At 42.6% G+C, this 20,603-nt stretch overlaps 1 protein-coding gene across 5 annotated transcripts in view; it reads right to left on the minus strand.

Annotated features, from left to right (window-relative positions):
* Nucleotides 1–20,172, minus strand: part of LOC130926713 (diacylglycerol kinase beta) — a 273,453-nt gene extending 253,281 nt beyond the window's left edge. For 4 of the 5 annotated variants that reach the window (XR_009066272.1, XM_057851809.1, XM_057851807.1 and 1 more), the window contains exon 1: nucleotides 20,026–20,172. The gene's annotated coding sequence lies outside the window, so the exon portion shown is untranslated. Of the gene's footprint in view, nucleotides 1–20,021 lie in introns of all 5 variants that reach the window. The other variant, XM_057851808.1, reaches the window with a different exon arrangement.
* Nucleotides 20,173–20,603: the final 431 nt, after the last annotated feature.

A 20,603-nucleotide genomic window follows, 5' to 3' on the forward strand; every position in this document is an offset into this window, starting at 1 on the left:
CAGGTGTGCGGCGGCGATCGGCCTGCGCTTTTGAGCTTGAGGCTGCGCGGAGCAGGGCCGTGCGGGCAGTCTTCCAGACCCTGGCACACTTGCGCATGTGGGCTTGTACTGATGGAACAGCACATTCCGTCTCCTGCGACGGAAACAGGGGGGGCTGGTAACCTAATGAACATTGAAAGGGGGATAAACCAGAGGAAGCGCTTGGCAGCGTGTTGTGCGCATACTCGACCCAGGCAAGATGTGAGCACCAGGAAGAGGGATGCGTGCTGGTCATACAGCGCAGGGCCGACTCCAGTTGTTGGTTGGCTCGTTCTGCTTGCCCGTTAGTCTGTGGATGGTATCCGGAAGACAGACTGATCTTGACGCCCAGGGCTGCACAGAAAGCCCTCCAGACTTGGGAGACGAACTGGTGACCACGGTCAGACACAATGTCAGCAGGAATTCCATGAAGACGAAAAACGTTGTTGACCAGCAGGTCTGCAGTCTCTTTAGCAGATGGGAGTTTGGGTAATGCAAGGAAATGAGCAGTCTTTGAGAAACGGTCTATTACTGTGAGTATGACTGTGTTACCCTTAGATGGCGGGAGACCAGTGACGAAGTCAAGAGCAATGTGCGACCATGGGCGGCCAGGAACAGGAAGTGGCTGAAGAAGACCGGAACTGGGCTTGGTGGAGGTCTTATTACGGGCGCAGACCGTGCAAGCTGCCACAAATGCTTTTGTGTCCCCTTCCATGGACGGCCACCAGAATCGCCGTCTGATAAAGGCCAGCGTTCTACGCACACCAGGGTGGCATGTCAGGGGTGTGGAGTGCCCCCACTCCAGCACCTGGGCCCGGACAGAATCAGGCACAAACAAACGGTTCTTGGGGCCTCCCCCTGGATCTGCTTGTTGCGCTTGGGCCCGCTTGACCACCGACTCGATCTCCCAGTTGAGAGATGCCACAAAACAGGAAGGGGATAGAATGGGTTTGGGTTCTGGTCTTTCACTATCGGGCGCAAACTGGCGGGACAGTGCGTCAGGCTTGATGTTCTGAGACCCTGGACGGTAAGAAAGAGTGAAGGAGAAGCGGTCGAAGAAGAGAGCCCACCTTGCCTGCCTGGAGTTCAGTCTCTTGGCCGACCGAATGTACTCCAGGTTTCGATGGTCTGTCCAGACGACAAATGGGTGCTCTGCCCCTTCCAGGAAGTGGCGCCATTCCTCCAAAGCAAGCTTCACCGCCAAGAGCTCCCTGTCCCCAATGCTGTAATTGCGCTCTGCCGCCGAGAGCCTGCGGGAAAAGAATGCGCATGGGTGTACCTTGCCATCCTCCGAGCGCTGGGAAAGCACGGCTCCCACTCCTAGATCTGAAGCGTCCACCTCGACAATGAACTGGCGTGTTAGGTCAGGGTGACAAAGGATGGGTGCAGAACTGAACCGCCTCTTGAGATCGCTGAATGCTGCTTCCGCTGCGTCAGTCCACCTGAATGGTACTGATAGAGAGGTGAGGCCCGTGAGGGGGGCAGCGACCCGGCTATAATCCCTGATAAATCGCCGGAGGTAGTTCGCAAATCCCAAGAAGCGCTGCAGGGTCTTCCGAGAGGCTGGCCTGGGCCAGTCGGTGACAGCTGTCACTTTGGCGGGGTCCATTTTCAATTTTCCCTCAGCGACGACAAAGCCAAGGAACGTGGTATGTGAGACATGGAATTCGCACTTCTCGGGTTTGACGTAGAGCTGGTTTTCAAGGAGCCTTTGGAGCACCTGCCGAACGTGATTTACGTGTGCTGTGAGGGAATTTGAAAACACAAGAATGTCATCCAGATATACGAACACAAATGCGCCTATCATGTCCCGCAGGACATCATTCACAAGGCACGGGAAGACGGCAGGCGCATTAGTCAAACCAAAGGGCATCACCAAATACTCATAGTGGCCACGATGAGTGTTGAAGGCCGTCTTCCATTCGTCTCCTTCACGAATGCGGACCAGATGGTAGGCTTGGCGCAGGTCGAGCTTCGTGAAGACTGTGGCACCATGAAGGGAAGCAAAGGCAGAGTCGATAAGAGGAAGCGGGTACCTGTTTTTGACTGTTATGCTGTTAAGGCCTCTGTAGTCAACACAAGGTCGCAGGGTCTTGTCCTTTTTCTCTACAAAGAAAAAGCCAGCCCCCACCGGCGAAGAAGAGGGACGGATAACACCAGCAGCCAAAGATTCCGAGATGTATTCCTCCATAGCTTGGCGTTCCTGGCGCGAGATGTTGAAAAGCCGTCCACTGGGAAGGTGTGCCCCAGGCTTCAAGTCGATGGCACAGTCGTAGGGCCTGTGAGGTGGTAGCGTCTTGGCACGGCTTTTGCTGAAAACGGGAGCAAGATCGTGATAACAGGCTGGAACGAGGGACAGATCTACCTGCTCTGGAGCTGGTTGTGCAACAGCGACCCCGACAGCGGATCCCAGGCAATTACTGAGGCAAAAGTCACTCCAACCAGATATGCTGCCCCCCTCCAGTCGATGTTGGAGTTGTGGGCCTTTAACCAAGGCAGGCCGAGAACTAAGGGCACTTGAAGATTCTCAAAAACATAAAACTGTTACTTCTCTGTGGTTTCCCGAGAGCACTAAGGATAAGGGGGCAGTCTCCTGAGTCACACGATATAGCAGGTCGCCATTGAGGGCTCGAGCCTTGATCGGGGTTTTTAGGGGCAGCAGAGTGATCCCCATCTGGTCGACCAGAGTGCGGTCAATTAGGTTATCGTCTGCACCAGAATCAACAAGGGCATATAACGGAACAGACTGTTCTCTCCAACAAAGCATGGCAGAAAGCTTTAAACGTGCGATTGTTATGGTTTGATCGTGACTCACCGGGCTGTTCTTGTTGGAGAGTGGCGTGGCCGACCTCCCTGACCGCAGAGGGCAGTTAGCGACAAAATGGTTTTCACCCCCACAGTAGAGGCACAATTTGGCACACCGCCGGCGCTCCCTCTCCTCAGTAGAGAGCCGGGCACGTCCCAGCTGCATCAGCTCGGGTAGAGCAGATGGGGAGTCGTGCCCTCCATGGAATGAAGGGGGAAGCGAGGCATGTGGCTGGGTGGACGATGAAGCCAGTGGTCCCTGAAGTCTCAAACGTTCCCTGTGGCGCTCACGGAGACGACAATCTATTCGGATGGAAAGGTCAACGAGGTGGTCGAGGTGAGCAGGTTCATCACGGGCGGCCAATTCATCCTTGATTGAGTCGTTGAGCGCACCCCGGAAGATCTCTTGGAGTGCCACATTGTTGAAGCGACTCTCAGCAGCAAGCGTCCTAAAGCGGATTGCGAACTCTGCTACGCTGTTTGTGCCTTGCTGGAGCGACATGAGACGCTTCGCTGCCTCCCTGCCGCGCACTGGGTGATCAAACACCTTCATTTCCTCCGTAAAGGTGTGATAGGAGGAGCAGGCAGGTGAGTGCCTCTCCCATGTCGCTGTAGCCCATTCTAGCGCGGCGCCACGAAGGCAGCCAATAAAGGTATGCTATTTTAGCGTCCTCGGAAGCGTACGTGTAGGGCTGCTGCGTGAAAACGAGTGCACATTGAACCAAAAAGGCTCGACAAGCCCCCAAGTCTCCATGATATGGAGCAGGTGCTGGGACGAACGGCTCTCTGAAGGTAAAAGGGGCTGTGTAGGGCGACTCCGGAGCAGGTGCCACGTGCTTAAAGGCCTGAAGGGAGGAGAGCCCATCCTGGAGGCGAGTCAGGGTTTTGGCAAATTCACATAATTGGCTCGTGAGGGTGGTGATTGCCTCACCGTGTTGCTCCAGAAGGACGTCCTGGGCAGCTGCTCGGTGGCGGACCCCTCTGTTGGGTCCATATTTTTGGCCAGATCAAGCTGTTAGGTTTCGGGCTGAGCGGGAGACCCAAACGCAGAGAAGGAAGGCAGGGTGGCAGTGACATCAATTTTTTATTGCTGTATGTGGAGGCAGTCTTTGTCCAGATAGTCAGGCGGGCAGTTGGTGTGTAAGCAGGTGAGCTGTGAAGTCAGGTGAGCAATGCAGGATCTGTGAACAAAGGTAAAATGAGCTGAAGCAAGGCAATACAGATTACTAGAAGTATCAAGGGCTCGTGTCACAAACTCTTCGAGAGGAGATGTTGATCTGGCGATGAAGTGAGGCCAGGGACTGGCTTAAGTAGGCTGTTGATGACGATTGACTGCACCTGGTCCCAGGCTCACCCATCTGTCCAATCCTGCAATCAAGACACACACACACACACACACAAGGGAGAGGAGCAGGGCTCAAGGAGCAGGGGCCCTAACAATGACATAATGTTCTTCACAAGTGTATGTAAACTTTTGACCACAACTGTAATTACATCTTTTTCTAACCCTCCCCTCCTCCTTTTTCTCCTCGGTCATCAGGCCCCCAACATGGTGTCCACTGGAAATACAATTAGCTAACAATAGCACTACTTTATTCATCGTTAGCATAGGCGTTGAATGTATTTCTTATTGTTGTCTCTCTCCTTTTCAGTTTTCCTTTCTGTCCCCCCATAACCAGGGGTGAAAGGGGGCCGGAACACAGTTGCGGCATGAGTTTCAGGGCAGGAACACGGTTCCGGGATAAAGTGCTTTGATCCCGAAAATATGATGGCAACTGTCAAAACTGAATGTTTAAAAAACAAAAATCTGCCACACACACATTTCCAAAAAGAACAATCTACTAATGTCAGATTTACATACACAAGTGTTAACAACATGCATAAAGCACATGCAGCCAGCAATAAAAAAAAATAAAAATAAATAAAAAACCTGGACTCTGCTGTCCGTTCAGTTGGCTGATATACTGACATGTGACATGGATAGTTAACTGATTGGTCCAAATGCCCTTTTTGTTTTTTTTTTTGTTTTTTTTTACAACAAATAGAGGAAAAAAACAAGCTTGTTGAATTAAAAGGGCGAGACAACGGAAAATTGATCAGATCTTCAAGAGAAATGAGAGAGTTGATGAGGTTTTTTCATTCATTCATTTTCCGAGCTGCTTATCCTCACAAGGGTCACGGGGAGCTCGAGCCTATCCCAGCTAACTATGGGCAGTAGGCGGGGTACACCGTGAATCAGTTGTCAGCCAATCGCAGGGCACAAGGAGACACAACCATTCGCACGCACACACTCTTACCTAGGGACAATTTAGAGTGTTCGATCAGCCTAACATGCATGGTTTTTGGATGTGTGGGGAAACCGGAGTAGCCGAATAAAACCCACGCGGGCACAGGGAGAACATGCTAACTCCACACGGGAAGGCCGGAGCTCGGGATTGAACCCGTGATCTCAGAACTGTGAGGCGGACGTGCGAATCACTGTGTGTGCGAAACCTGTTGTGTTTTATTGTGTGTTGTGTTTATAACCGTGCCAAAAGCAGTTGTTTTTTTTGGGTGATTTTATGAGGCTCTTGGATGGAGGCGTGCTCCTCGCATCGAGCCCGTGAGGCGCACTATTTTTGGCTGGGGCTCAAGCTGATGGCTCGGAGCGGCCCGACGAGTGGTGGGCGTGATTCTTGCTTCTTCAAGCTTTCCAGATATAAGTCATTAGTGGAGCCACTTGTCACTCAAACATGTCTGACCAATAGCGAAGTGTGACATCTGTCTAGGAATGTTTCAATAAAAAAGAAAAGTGCGTTCAAAACTTTTTGCACTTCAAAAAAAGCCTTAAACCTTTTTTTGATTGAAGCACTATTCGTTGTTCATTTTGAACTTGTTTTAAACAGAAGGCAATTTGACTCATCAACAAGCCCAAACATTTTTTTATTTTTCAATTTTTAAAAAATGGTGTAAAAAATATCAGCAACTGGAAGACGATCTCCAGTTTCATAACATGTTTTAGTTAATGTTATAAAAGATGTTGAGAAGATGTCTTTGATGCTTTTGGTTGGACATGAAAGAACTGCACAAACATTCACTTCACTTGTTATCCATGGTTGTTTTTGGTGGCTCCTATCGGCACAGTTTCCATGCTACTTTCATGTGACTTTTTTAAACTTACTCGTGCCTGTCCCTGCACTTCACGTCGTCTGCCCACACAGTCCGCCTTTGTCATGTAAAATGTCAATTGACTCGCGGCAAGGCACACAGAGAGTAGCACTGCTAATACAGGAGATGTTTGCAGCGATAGCACCGAGCCGGAGGCACGCTCACTGAACACAGGAAGTAAGGCAATAATGTTGTTGTTGGCTTTTTGTTTGGGGGGGGGGGGTGCAAAGGATGTGCCTAACTGACACCCCTGTCCTCACGAGTCCAGGGTCAATCCTCTTGACAGGAAGTGCAGCATACCCGATAATGGCTGAATTCTGGTCGCCTCCACTGAGGACATGATCACCAGAGGAAGCTACATGTCATTTGTGAAAATGTGATTACTTCATGTCAGCCCCCCCCCCCCCCGTGTGGTTTGCTGACTTTTGTCAACTGCTCATTACATCAAAACTTGAATTGAACAGAATTGAACTAAAGTAAAAAATAAATTATATCAGTTTCATCTTCACAAAAAGCAATTCAAAGTTGCATTTATAACTAGCTGTTGATACAGCAACAACAACCCACACAAAGGATTAGCATGTATCAGTTAGCGTTAGAACATCATCAAAAACAATCACATAAACTCGCCCCATGTATTTGACCACAATTGAAAATACACAATCAACAGTACAAAAGATATTACGGTATATACAGGTGTTGCCTCTGTGGATGCTTCACAAGCAACAAATGTGCACACAGGTTTGCTGCTGTAATGTTTCCCCTTCCTCTCTCACTCGGCTGCGCGACTTCTTCGTGGGTGCAGATGTGCTCTTCCTCATGTGCGTGCGTGCGCTCTTCTTCGTGTACGCAAATATGTTCTTCTTCGTGTGTACATGCGCTATTACTCACGAGCCATTAGGACCATCTGCTCTACGCAGTGTTGTTCATCTTACTTTTAAAAAAGTAATTAATTACAGTTACAAATTACTTCTCCCAAAAATTAATTGCGTTAGTAACTCAGTTACCTGAATGTAAAAGTAATTAGTTACTTGGCAAAGTAACTGGTGATGATTTTTTTTTTTTTTTTTCCTCAAAAAAAAAAAAAAAAACAAGTCGCACAACGCGATGTTTAAAGGGTTTTTGGGACAATTGGCCCTAGCTCAATTCTTTACCCTAAACTTAACTAGACGCTGGGGTATAACTAGATAGTAAACTTTGCTATGTGTGGAAGTCATTTAATGTTCTGAATCAACCGTTAAAGTTGTTAAAATTGCTCTCGTTATTGCATTAGTTCCCTTCTGTCTACTTTCGACATGTTTTAAAACTGTTTCATCATTTAAAGGTAGATTTAAGTCAAGATTTTGCCGATTTAGGAGCATTTTAGATAAAAGGTTACTTAGGTTCGCTAGGAAGGTTCTCTACAACAGAGCTTTCCTAAGAGGTCTACTGTTTTAAGATGGCAGCTGCTTAATAATGCATCTAGTTCTTTAGATATGTTGCTAATGCCACTGTGTCTGTCATTTGCATCTAGTTCTACAATATATGATTTCTACCGTAGCATTATGTGGGCGTAGTTTGTAGGCTATCGGCTACAGGTAGGTATTATTGGTTTGCAATGGCGTCCCCGCTCCTGCTCTGCTCTCTCGTCTCCGTGAGTCCGTCTCTCTCAGACTTTTCTCGCGTCAACCAACATAGTAACACAGAGTAACGCACGCCTTTCCCGCCACAGTAACGGTAACGGCGTCGCCAAGATGAGAAAAGCAATTAATTAGATTACTCACTACTGAAAAAAATAACGCCGTTATATTCTAACGCCGTATTAACAACACTGGCTTTACGCCTCCTTTTCCAACACAAAAGCATGCATCACAAAACAAAAGTCAACATTACAAAAAAAAAAAAAAAAAAAAGATTCTCGCGTCGTAAAGTTGAAATCACGTAAATCGTAACGCGGGGATTACTTGTACAAGTCTTACTTTGCATCGGATAAAGAATGCATGACATGAGTATTGTTATATTATCTGCCTATTTGTTTTTCTCCACTGTTGCATTCCTTGATGGGTTATAACACATCGTGTTTTCACTTAATGCGTTAGCATTAGCCTACAATTGCTATTTGGTTGTTTTAATGCAGAATGTGTAAATGTTTTGGTATTATGTTTAGTTCAGTTGTGGATGAAGTACTTTTTTTAGTTAAGTAAAGGTACAGACACAGGTGTAAAACAATACTTGAGCAGTTTTTTTTCTGAGTTACTTGTACTTTTATTTAAGTAAAAGTACAAAAATACTTGCTTTAAAAATTACTTTAAAGTACGTAAGTCTCCCGATGCAAAAATGTTAATATATATATGGCGGAAAACAGACAAGGCTGAAAAAGCAGTTTCAGCTCTTGCGCCCCTCTTTAAAATAAACTGCCACATTTTAAGCCAAAAGAACTGTTGTGTTTGACAGAACAATATGTCTAAATGTTTTCATAGCAGAATCATGGCGTATTAAGCCCCCAAACTATTTTCAATTTGTCCGTTTTACCCTGGAGACCCCCGTTTACAGACCCTGTGCAACCGCTTTTGTTTCAACCCAACCATAAAACGATAATTAATTATATTTATTATTCAAAATGTCTGTCATTTTTAGCTTATAATCATTAATTAATGTCTAATATTTTGTTTAAAAAAAAAAAAAAAAACGACTTTAAAAAAATATTCACTCGCATATTTTAAACTTTTAAACAAATGAAAAAATGAAAAAAACGGTGTCTGTAAAAAAGTCACGGAAATCTACCTTATGACTATGGCTTAATTGTATTTTTTTTGTGACTGTCACATTTTCTCCGATATGTTAGATGATAAAAAATTGATCCAGACAAAGAAAAATTGAAAAAAAAAGTTTAAAAGGGTAAATATATGAAAAAGAAAATCCTGACCACTCCTTGATGTCTGCGACTTCTTTATCGCGACCCTTATTATATTACCATGTTTCACCCATAAAATCCCCCCAAAATCCATGTGCGGCCATTTACAGATGTGTCTTGACACTCAGTGATACATGCTACATGGAGTTTTTGGATCGAAACAAGGTACGTACGCCATAATATCTCGTTAAAGTCATGGCGTCTGTAATTCTGCTCTCGTGTGCTTTCACCTCCAGATAGGGATTTGCTATTTATTTATTTATTTTTTTTAATGCCCTCCTGTTTAAAAGTTTTCTTCCCCCAGAAAATTGAGATTTTAAGCTTTCCAATGATGTATTCCAGATGCATATCAGACAATTTTGATATTTGGACAAATGGGGGGTCTCAGAGCGGAACTTCAAGTCACCTGAGTGTTTTCCACCATACACAGTGGTACCTCGACATACGATCGCTTCGACACATGATCCGACGTAAAATTTGACTCGCCATTTGTTTCTACATCCGACGACATGCTCGAAATATGACGACATGACAGCACCGCAGATGAACACACTGCGGATTTTCTTGTGTGAGAAATCAACACAGGTTTCAAAAAGGTTGGTACAGGTAGTGAAACAAGGAAAAAGCTTACCTTCTAAATGGAGATGCAAATTATAGAAAAATATGAGCGTGGGGTACGCATCCGTGAACTGGCTCAACAATACATCTCCACGGTCCTCCTCCGACCACCGTTCACCAGTCTTTAAAAGTTACGGTGACAATTATTACCAAAGAAATTGCCAGCTTTGTCACGTTTTCATCATTTATTTCACAACTTATCCAACACAAAACACCTACTGTCCATGGTTGACGGTGTTCTCAAGAAAACATTGAAAGTGGAAGTAAACCCTCAAGCTCATCGCTCCCTCTCTCTGTCACGTCAGCCACGCGGTGCGTTCAGCTATAGCAAAAAACGTCCGCCACATTATAACCCGATGTGTTACAATATTACAGGAATAATCATTATTAATATTATATTATGTTATTCTGATTTGAATTTATAATTTATTTGTTTTGCTTTGTGTAATTGCCATTTGTAATGGTACCAGCAGTATTTATTAAGGATTTAGTGTAGGTTTTTGGGCTGTGGAACGAATTAGTGGAATTATAATGTATTCCTATGGGAAAATCCTGCTCGACATACGACCATTTCGACTTACAAACCATGTACTGGAACGAATTAACTTCGTATGGAGCGGTACCACCGTATATATTAGAGGTGCGTGAAATATCCGATTCTTAGATTATTCGTGATTCGACTGTGGAAGATTCGAGAACGATTCACAAACATCCATATTCCGATTATTTATATATGCTAAGTAAAGCGGAACTAAAACACAGTCAGCGCGGTCTTCTGGACGCAATGAGGAACGGACCGAGAGTACACATCCACAACTCATACCGCTAAATACAAAACATGCACACAAGCATGGCTGAGCAAACCAACCAACCTCTCCGTGAGATCAGACCTGCTCCCATAAATTTAAAAGCAGACGTGTGGAATTTTTTGGGATTCTACGAGACAATCTTCTTCTCGAAAATAGGGGATTTCGAAGAATGTTAAAAGCAAGCCGAGGTACGTCATCCCATCCGGACGCGGTTTCACTGACACGGCAGTCCTGGATCTCTATCAGTAGACGAAAGTAGAAATCATGTCATCGCTGTTGAATGTAGACAGAGTCGCCATTGCGTGTGATGCGTGGACATCTGCAGCCCCCAAATTGTTTGTTACAGAACAGCTTATTTCATGACCGATGAGTGGGAGCTGAAAGCACACGTGCTTCAAAAAAGAGCGATGGACAAGGTTGCTAATTAGGTTGAGCTGCGAAGCGTTGCTGTAAATGAATGGAACATCGCAAAAACAGACGTTACTGTCGCAGATATTATGATTGTCGCTGCCTAACTGGGTAACTTTAGCCAAGTGACATGCTACACCCACACGCTAAACCGTGTTTTTTCATCTGCAGGAGTCAATGCACAGCACACAAGAACATTGAATTTTTTCAGTAGCTAAACACACTTGACCTGTCCTGCATATTGTTGAGGTTCAGATGCAAAATAACTTGAGGTTTATTTTTTAAAACTATTTGTACCTCAGGGAAACCCGTTAATTTTTACATGTTCATGTTTACTCAGCTTAAGCAGAAAAGTACTTTTTTGAGCCATTTGTATTTAAGTAGTAGTACACATTGTTTTTCATTTATACCTGAGTTCACTTTTAGTTGGATAAAAATGTATTTCTGCAAACGATACGATTTACTGTGGATTCCTAGACCTCAAGGCTGCATTTGATACAGTCCACCACTCATCACTGTGGAGTATCCTACAAGCCCTTGGCGCACCCCCGATAATCACCACCCTCTTCAGGCTGCTCTACAGCAACGCACAAAGTTGTGTCTGCGTCAACGGCCGTGACTCTGACTGGTTTCTCATCTCCACTGGTGTCCGCCAAGGCTGCGTAGCTGCTCCAGACCTGTTTAATTGTGTAATCGACCAGCTGATGTGCAGGGTCTGTGAGCGAGTACCCGGAGTGTCCCTTGGCAAATACCAACCGACCGACCTGGAGTACGCTGACAACACCATCTTGCTCAGCACCTCCTACAACCAGCTGAGGGACACTCTGAGAATATACAGCGAAGAGGCAGAAAAGCTTCGTCTCCATGTGAGCTGGACCAAGAACAAATTCATGCATGTCGGTGAGGGACCTGATCCACCCCTCATCCTGCTTGGTGATGACACAGTAGAGCCCGTGAAAACCTTCATTTATCTGGGGTCCACGGTGACCAATAACAGGAATCTTAAATCAGAGGTTCTCCGCCGGAGAGCCCTGGCAGCCTTTGCCCTGCAGTCTCTCTGGAAACCACTCTGGCGGCACCAAGCTATCACACGGAAGACGAGGCTTCAAATTAACAACACCACTGTACTCTACACTGGCCGCAAGAGTAGATGGCTTTGAAAGCAGGGCTCTAAGAACCATCGAGAACATCAGGTGACCCCAGCAAATCTCCAACAAAACCCTGTGAGCCCAGAAAAATCAGCCCACAGCCTCCCGCCTGGCTGCACAGTGCTGCATCCGCTGGCTTGGCCATGTTCTCTATCTTCCTCCTGACCACCCAACAAGAGCTATCCTGAAGTTTGACCCAAAGGCGGCAGGCATGAGACGACCACGAGGAAAGTCTCGCACTCGATGGCTTGACACCATCGCGGAACACCTCCAACAACACGGAGTTACCTTGAAGGATACAAATCTGTTGGCACAAGACCGCCAGCACTGGAGGGGCCTAGCTCACCTGGTCAGCTCTATGCAATGGGTCAGGATACCAGCCCCAACGCAAGAGCCGTGATGATGATGATGATGATGAAGATTGAATGTAGTTTAAAGCTGCTGATACAGAATGGGGACTTTAGTCATGTATTTACTGTTTTGAACTGCTAACTTAATACTGAAGTAGTAGTTTATTTAAGCCTGAGAGGTTTTTTGTGCTATTTTTGTAACTAATGTACAAAAAATTAAAAGGAGCTAATAGCTCGGGGGGTTGTAAACTGATAACACTGTAAACGGAAGCTTAACAAGTTAAAAAATTCAAAAACTTAGTTTAATGGCGGATTGCAAGCAACTATCAGGTGCATACCGCCACCTACTGTACAAGAGTGTGCGGCGCCCATCTGCAGGCGCGCTGCCCTCACTTTTTTTTTTTTGTCAATATCTTGTTCAACTACCTAATCTTGCTTGTACTTGTGTTGCTGCCTCTAGTGCTCAATTACGGCATAGTTGCAGGGGAGTATCGATTGCGCCGGAGGCATGAAAACGAAACTATCAATTCACACTAAGAAAAAAGAAAACAAAAAAAAGTAGCATGTAACACAGGCGACGGTTTGAAGAGTAGTGGTGTAAAAAATACAGATACGTGCCGTAAAATGTAAAATTAAGAGTACCACTCATATTTGTAATCAAGTAGATACACAAATGTACTTAAATACAGTAATGAAGTACTTTTACTTCGTTACATTACACCACTGGTTTAGGTTGACCGACACCAAAAATAAAAAAAACTAACTGATAAAAGCAACAAACAGCTTGAAATCTCTTATTTAAAGAAGACATTACTAATTCTGTTGATCTAAGAAGAGTTTGTGCTCATAAGCTCATTCATGGTGAGCCTAAGCCTATCCTACGTAGCTAGCTTTTGATAAGAGGCAGAGTACACACTGGAATGGTCCACAGTTATTTTATTTTAAATTTATTTGGACCCCCTAATTATAGTAGGTGTCCAATACAAGGCCAATGGAGCAGATATGGCCCACTACATAATTTCTTGTGGCCCGTGAAGGCCAGGTTTCCTCATCCTTAAAATCTTTATCTCTAGATGTCCTGTCAAAGTTTGAGCAAGCAGCAGCATTTTGAATGTGGCTGCATTTTTTTTTTTTTTTTAGCATTGTGTGTACAAACAACTGGCTCTGAATTGTATAGTGCCGAGCTGATCGTTTTATGTCAGTTTACACATGCAAAAAGCAGGCAATAATGTCACATAACATATTATGACAAGAAGTAATCCATTGAAATTGTGTTCAGACTCATTACAGTGTGATACTGTACATATGACACAAATGTTTTGCAGTAGTGAAATAGCATTTCAATAGCTAGTAAAAACCTGACAGCGGAAATGTTTATTCCATTTGAACATTCCACTGGAAATGCTTCATGAGCATAGCAATAACTATATGCGTTTGCGGCTTCTGAAAGGGATACAAGAGAGTCTTTGATGAATGAGTGCAATCTCTAATGGTGGGAGCATGTTTTTAGCACGGCCAAGTGGATGCTGTTTAAGAATCAATAAATATATCATCGTATGGCAAAAGATGTCTTTTAGTATGCTGTCACTGTCAGTCGCCTCATGCTGGAGCATCACTCAGCGAAACAGACTCATGAATAAATCAATATTTATATTGTATGATATATTCAATATGATTAAAAAAATTCCATCCAACTGTTCATCTGTCCATCCATCCACTTATTCGCCACGCCATCCCCTTTCAAGGTCACTGTCAGTTGGAGCAAATCCTAATTGACTTTGGGCTATAACCTGTACTTGTCACCAGACAGTTGTAGGACAACATATCCTTAGAGACAAACAAAAAATTCTTGCTCACATCCTATCTGAGGGGGCAAACAAACACAGTGCCAAAGCCAGGTGATTAACCCAATACACCATGTCCTTGCCACTGAGATCAAGGGTTCAATCAGTCTTCTTGTTTGGAGTTTGCATGTTCTCTCCGTGCCTGCGTGGAAACTCTGGCTTCCTTCAATATCCGAAAAACATGCATGGTAGGCTAATTGAACACTGCTAAAGTTGTTGTTAGGTTTGAGTGCGAGCACAAATGATTTGCGTTCTGATTAGCTGACAACCAATTCAGAGTGTATCCTGCCTCCTTCCTATAGTTAGCTGTGATAGGCTCCAGCACCCCCGTGATGCTCGTGCGGATAAAGATGAACAGAAGATGAATGAACATATATATATGTGGGGTGGGACTCGATTAAAAAAATTAATCTGATGTTAAAACGCTGCAGGGTTTAACAAACTTGTTGCACAGTTTGCAAAACAACACGTTCATTAACGCTTTCATCGGGTAGTTTTACTTTATTCACACATCATTAAAGTATAAAATACACTGTATATACAAACACATACAGTATATGTTTATACAATTAGATATGCGAAAAGGACACTACAAGGAAGCTATTTAAAGCTTTTAGTAGGAGGCCCAGTTTTCCATAAATATAAGATATTGGCCAGATAACTTTATAAATTTGGATAGCATACACATACACATGCACAGACACCTCTGTGAAGTTGGCTTCCCATCAGACGCAAGTTAATATAAAAATGATGTCAATCGTTTGTGCTACGTTTGTGCTTGTTTGTACTGTAAAAAATTTCATTTTTGCTGCTACTGTTTTATAGATATTGAGATATTAATTTCAAGTGATGACATCACGCAACCCCCTATTTATTGCAAAATGGACCCGAACTGGTGCCATTCATTTATGCTACGTGTTTGCTGTAAAAATTTTCATTTGCGCTGCTATTGTTTTATAGATATTGAGATATTAATTTTGAATGATGATGTCAATCGTCCCGTCTGACGGAGCGTTCCAACTCTCTCAATAACTGGGTTGCCCAACAACTAGCACAAACATAGCTCAAACAAATACCACCACTTCGGTTCCATTTTGCGGTAAAGAAGGGGCTGCGAGTCACGTCATCACTCAATATCTGAAGCTTAGTTGTGCTCTTTAAGCCTCAAAAGGGGTAGCGGTGAAAAATCATTTTAGTTGGGAGCATTGAACTCAGAGCATGTTAGGTCATGTATAACTTTTTTTCTGGAGTATTTGAAGCTTTTATAGACAAGTTGGAAGTGCATTACACCATATGATTTTTTTTTTCTTTTCTTTTTTTTTCTTTTTCTTTTAGGGTACTCATCAATGTGGATCCCAAGGAATTTTGGTGAGCCAACTCTTCCAATGTTTCTTCCATTTATTTTTGGGCAAATTTGTTTAATGTCTTTTTTTTTCTTTATGAGAGCGGAACACAATGTAGTTTATTTTGTTGATATTGAGAGAGAGCTTATTCTGTTTGAACCATGTGTCTATTTTCACTAACTCACCATTTATGATTTGCTCCAGTGCATTTACATTTTTTATGGGACAAAAAAAAAAGTTTGAATAATCAGCAAATTATACTTTATGTAATATGGACGAGGCATTACCAAAGTCATTGATGTACAAGATGAAGAGGAGCGGCCCGAAATTGGAACCCTGGGGCACTCCAGGGTTTATGAGTTTGTATGATGACTCATGTTTATTAATGAGGACATATTGATGTTTTCCAGACAAGAAGCTACGGAACCAGTCTACCGCTCGGCCTCTAATACCAAAATGCTGCAGTTTAAAGTAGTTTTTTTTTGTTTCAAAGATACAAAACAAAGACCCAACAGTCCAAGCAAATTGATCTCTGAATGTTTAGATGAGTCTCAAGGCTTGCACACACGCACACACGGTAAGACTTTTCTTATCTTGGCCAGAGAGAACATGCAATGTTGCTTTAGCCTTTAAAGATCTTCTCTGAGTGATCATCTCACATTAACTGTAACTCGTAGCATTAGTATAGCATGCGCGTTAGCATTGGGCTAATGCTAACGGCAAGCATCCGCTTAAACTCTCGGACAGCTTTTTTTATATACAGTTCGTGGCGTCCAGGTAGGTATAATTGATTGGAAATAATGTACTGTTTTCTTGCTAAGTGTGTATTATCACCATTTTCCTTGTAGACACTGTAGATGTTCATTCAAAATAGTTTTAAACCTTTATCTATTTTTGGAGGGATTTTTTAAAATATTACAGTCGAAACCATTATTAGTAAACGAAATTAGTTTTGAGTTTTCGTCAACAAAAACTAGACGATAACAAACACATTTTGAGAAGACTAAAATATGATTAAGGAAAAAAAGTATTATCGTCCAAAAGACTATGGTGAAAATGAAAAGGGCTACAAAAAAAACAACACTGCTTAAAACCACTTGACTGCGAGACCGAAGCACATCCAACACGTTAACTATGGGCATCACCAAGCATATTTCACTGGAGCACTAACCCCAGTATTGATCTGCAGTGCCGAGTATAAATTTCACACAAGTGAATTAAATAAATTAATAAAAGACCTTGGAGTTTTAAGTATACATAGCATAAAGCTACAGAATGTGCGTATTTAATATGGTCATATTACTCTATTCACTCCATATACACAATCTGCACATGGCTGCTTAATATGGTAATTTTGCACGTAATTTTGGCTGTGATAGGCATATGAATTAATACTTCCCCAAAGCACCTTCGGTAGATATGCTACGTTCATGTGTGTCGGGAGATCTGAATTCCCAAGTTGCAAAATTGCTCTGATGTGTTGTAAAGTCGTGATATGCGATAAAAACATGGTCGCTACAAAGAAGGGCAGGCTATCCAACGATACATCACAAATTGAGTGACGGTTTGGCGCTTTTTTAGACACATTGTAGTAGGGAATCATTTTTTTCAATTACTCCAACAACACATGAACGCAGAGTCAATATTACTGTGCGTGTGCTGAGTCAAACTGTAAATCATACAGTCATCGATGCAAATTACATCTTTTCACCTGCTTTACAGGTTTATGCCAGATAAACTACCCATCCTTGTCCTATCCTCATAAATTGTGAATTTAAATGGTTCAACTTTAATCGTATCATATCGTATCGCAAATTGAAGTAGCAGATTAGCTGCCGTCTTTTAGCTAATTGACGATGAATACAATGACAATTAAATGTGACTTCAGAGGTTCTCACTCAAGAGCTTTGTCTAATATTGTGTAAATATGATACGTGGATTTGAAATGATTCTATTTATTACTGTTTTGTTTTTGTGACCAAGATGAATAGAATCAATCTGTATGGCTTAATTTGGGATATAACCTCTAACAATTTTGTATGTGTGCTCATCATCAATTCAAGCTGTTTTACAAGCATTTTATTCTTTACTGCAGTCCCTGTAATCTGTTGTAAGATGTTTTATTTATATTTCTATTTGATTCAAACAGCATTACTCTTGCAAATGGATATTGGAAAGTTATTTGCTCGCAGCAAGGATAAACGAGCATTGAGGAATGAGTGAAGTAAGCTAGGTAACCCTGCACCTACGCAACATAAAGCACTTTTAGGTCACAATCTACCAGTTGAAAAACACTGAATAATTGCATAACAGTTACAGTGGTATATCCCTATTTCTGTCCAGACAAAGTAGAGCAGCAAAGTGTGGGAAGAGGGGAAGAAGAGATGGAAGTTGATGAGCATGAGCAGAGGTGAATTGACTATCAACCAGCTTGATTTTCATCTTCATGTTAGTCTTTTGGACGATAATACAGTTAATACATAGTCTTTGACATAATTTAATCATCTCAAAAGCATCTCTTCGTCTAGTTTTTGTTGACAAAAAAGCATGACTAATTTCGTCTAGTTTTAATTGACGTTTACTAAAAATGTTTTGTCCGGAAAATAAAAATAAAACATTGCTCAAAAAAATAAAGTTTTCAAACTATTTTGGATGAACATTGACAGACGAGCACATATTGTAGCGTCTTCAAGGACAACAACACACTCAGCAGGAAAACAGGACAATATTTTCAATTAATTATACCCACTTGGTCGCCACAAACTGTATGTAAAATAGTTGTCCAACCGTTTAAGAGGACTAGCTTGTTGCTAATGCTATAGTAACGCTATGAGTTACATTTACTGTGTGATGATCACTCAGCACAGGCCTTTAGAGACTAAAGCAACATTGCCTATTCTCTCTCGCCAAGAAAACAAATCTTACCGTATGTGCAAGCCTTGATGGAGACTGAAGACGAAATACTGGTAAGTCAGAAAGAAAGTGGGCGCAGCACGTCACAAGTGACACAACCAGACAGTGTGATGCAAGCCAACTTGAAAAACAAAATGACACACTTTGAGAACATGTGACGGAAACTTGCGCATTTTTGTCTCATCTCGTATGACAAAAAGTGGCATTTTGTCTCGTTGTTTTAGTCTCACAAAACACATTTTTAGCTCGTTATCGTCTTGTCATCGTCATTAAAAAAGTGTTCGTTGACTAAATATTTTCGTTGTTATGGTTGACGAAAACAACAACAATGCTATCAACAATTTTGATTTTGAGTAATGGTGGTTAAAAAAAAAAAAAAAGACGATTCGACTATATACAACAATTTGGCAAAGCGCAGATGACGAGAAATTAGTCTTTTATCTGCCGTTTAGCCCCTGCCTGTCATTATAGCGCTCTAGCATCCCCAGCTGGATAGATGACGTCGGCAGGGTCACGATTTCACCTGATTCAGAATTCAGCCCTTTGAGAGGGAATTATTCAGAACGAGGAAAATGTAACGAAAAGAGCTGCAAAATGTCATTGTTTGAATCTCCAATATTTTTACAATATATTCTTTTTATCGAAGTATTTTTCCCCAGTTGCTAAAAATAAATTGTATGGTCATGACAAATAACAGTCTTGTGTTAAATGGAATATGAAATATTTAAAATGCATTTATTCAGTACGACATGGCAAAATTACTCAATAATTGTCAAAACTGTCAACTTCTTGCACCTCCCGGACGATATTTTATGCCACCGGAGTTAGTCCGGCTTTTGTCGTTTCGCTGTCTGGCTTCAGAAAGCGTAAACAAACCAGGAGGCGTGACAGCTAGCCGACATGCTAAACCGAACCAAGCGGCGTTTGAAAGTCTTACTCTCGCCTTTCGAAACGAAAAATCATACAAAAATACTCCGGATCATGCCACATGGCGTCAGCGTTGTCAATTGTCTTCGCCGCTCGGCAACCCCCACTCTCACTCAAATTAATCTGCAAAATCAGCTGAATCCGCAGTACATATGCATGCTACAGAGCAATGCTGTATTGTGAGATGCTGACCCAGGTGACGTCAAATTCGCATTTGTCCTAAACCCGAGACTGGAGCCAGAAGCACTCATTTTCATGGCGTGGGATTAAGAAAAATTGAATAGATAAAACGTTTGCTTCCACACACTTCCAAGCGGTCCATTTCATTCCGCGTGAAATATGAAATAAAAATGCTTTTTGCTGTCATAGGCACTTTAAAGCACTATTTCTGACTTTTTATGATAGATAAGCACTGAAAAAGAATTGTTCACTCGCCAGTGCCCTGCTGTGCTCGGTTATTGTATAAGGTATAGCGACGCCCCTGATGGTAAAAACAATAATACTTTGAAATGATTTTCTATAGAGGTTTCTCATCATATACTGTATTATGAATATTTGTAGGTCAATATTTTTACATTATGTATATATATTTTAAATCTTCTTACAGTAGTTTAATAAAGGTTTTATTTGTTTGGTACATGTCAATGTCCATATAGATGTCATTGAAAACAATAGTGTATGGCCAGCTTGCCAACGGTTTTACCTTTTATTATTTTAAAGCGCTATAGCAGAAACTCTGAGTGGATTTGAAGGTAGCCAGATGAAGATGAGAAAACATAACACAGCAGGAATTCTTACCTACCTGATTTTGTTCCCATTCACAGAAAGAAGCCCCGTTTAACATCCCTGATTAGCACCAACAAATCCATGTTCTGAACCTGCAGAGTCGTGTCCACGAGGAAGCAAAAGCAGCAGGAGCAGCAACATCCCTCACCTCATCCTCCTTCAGACTGAATGCAAGAAGACTTATTTCCCCTCCCTCTGAAGCCCTGCCCCTCTTTCTCTCTCTCTTCTTTGCTCGCACTTTCTCATGTGCTCCTCTCTCACTCTGTTCTTTGTTTCCCTTCACGTTTCAGCTCATCAGCTTGTTTGCTTGTAAGCAACATCTTGTTTGCCCTGATTCGTTTCGCGAGAATGAACAAATTTATCACAAAAAAGAGGAACATAATTTGAAGCCATCTATTTCTTTGAGAATGAACTTTCTCATGTGATTTGAATAAAATGTGCCATGTGCTTGCATGGTCACATGCTGTAAAGTTGAATCTTATTCGATCAGGTTAATTTTTAGTGCTCGGATAGTTTGAATACTTGATGTCTTCATAAACAGTTTTCATAAACACCCAAACGTTAATAAGTTTTCATATTTTAATGAGAATAGTA

Source organism: Corythoichthys intestinalis, chromosome 12 (assembly GCF_030265065.1).
Source record: "Corythoichthys intestinalis isolate RoL2023-P3 chromosome 12, ASM3026506v1, whole genome shotgun sequence".
Taxonomy (NCBI): domain Eukaryota; kingdom Metazoa; phylum Chordata; class Actinopteri; order Syngnathiformes; family Syngnathidae; genus Corythoichthys; species Corythoichthys intestinalis.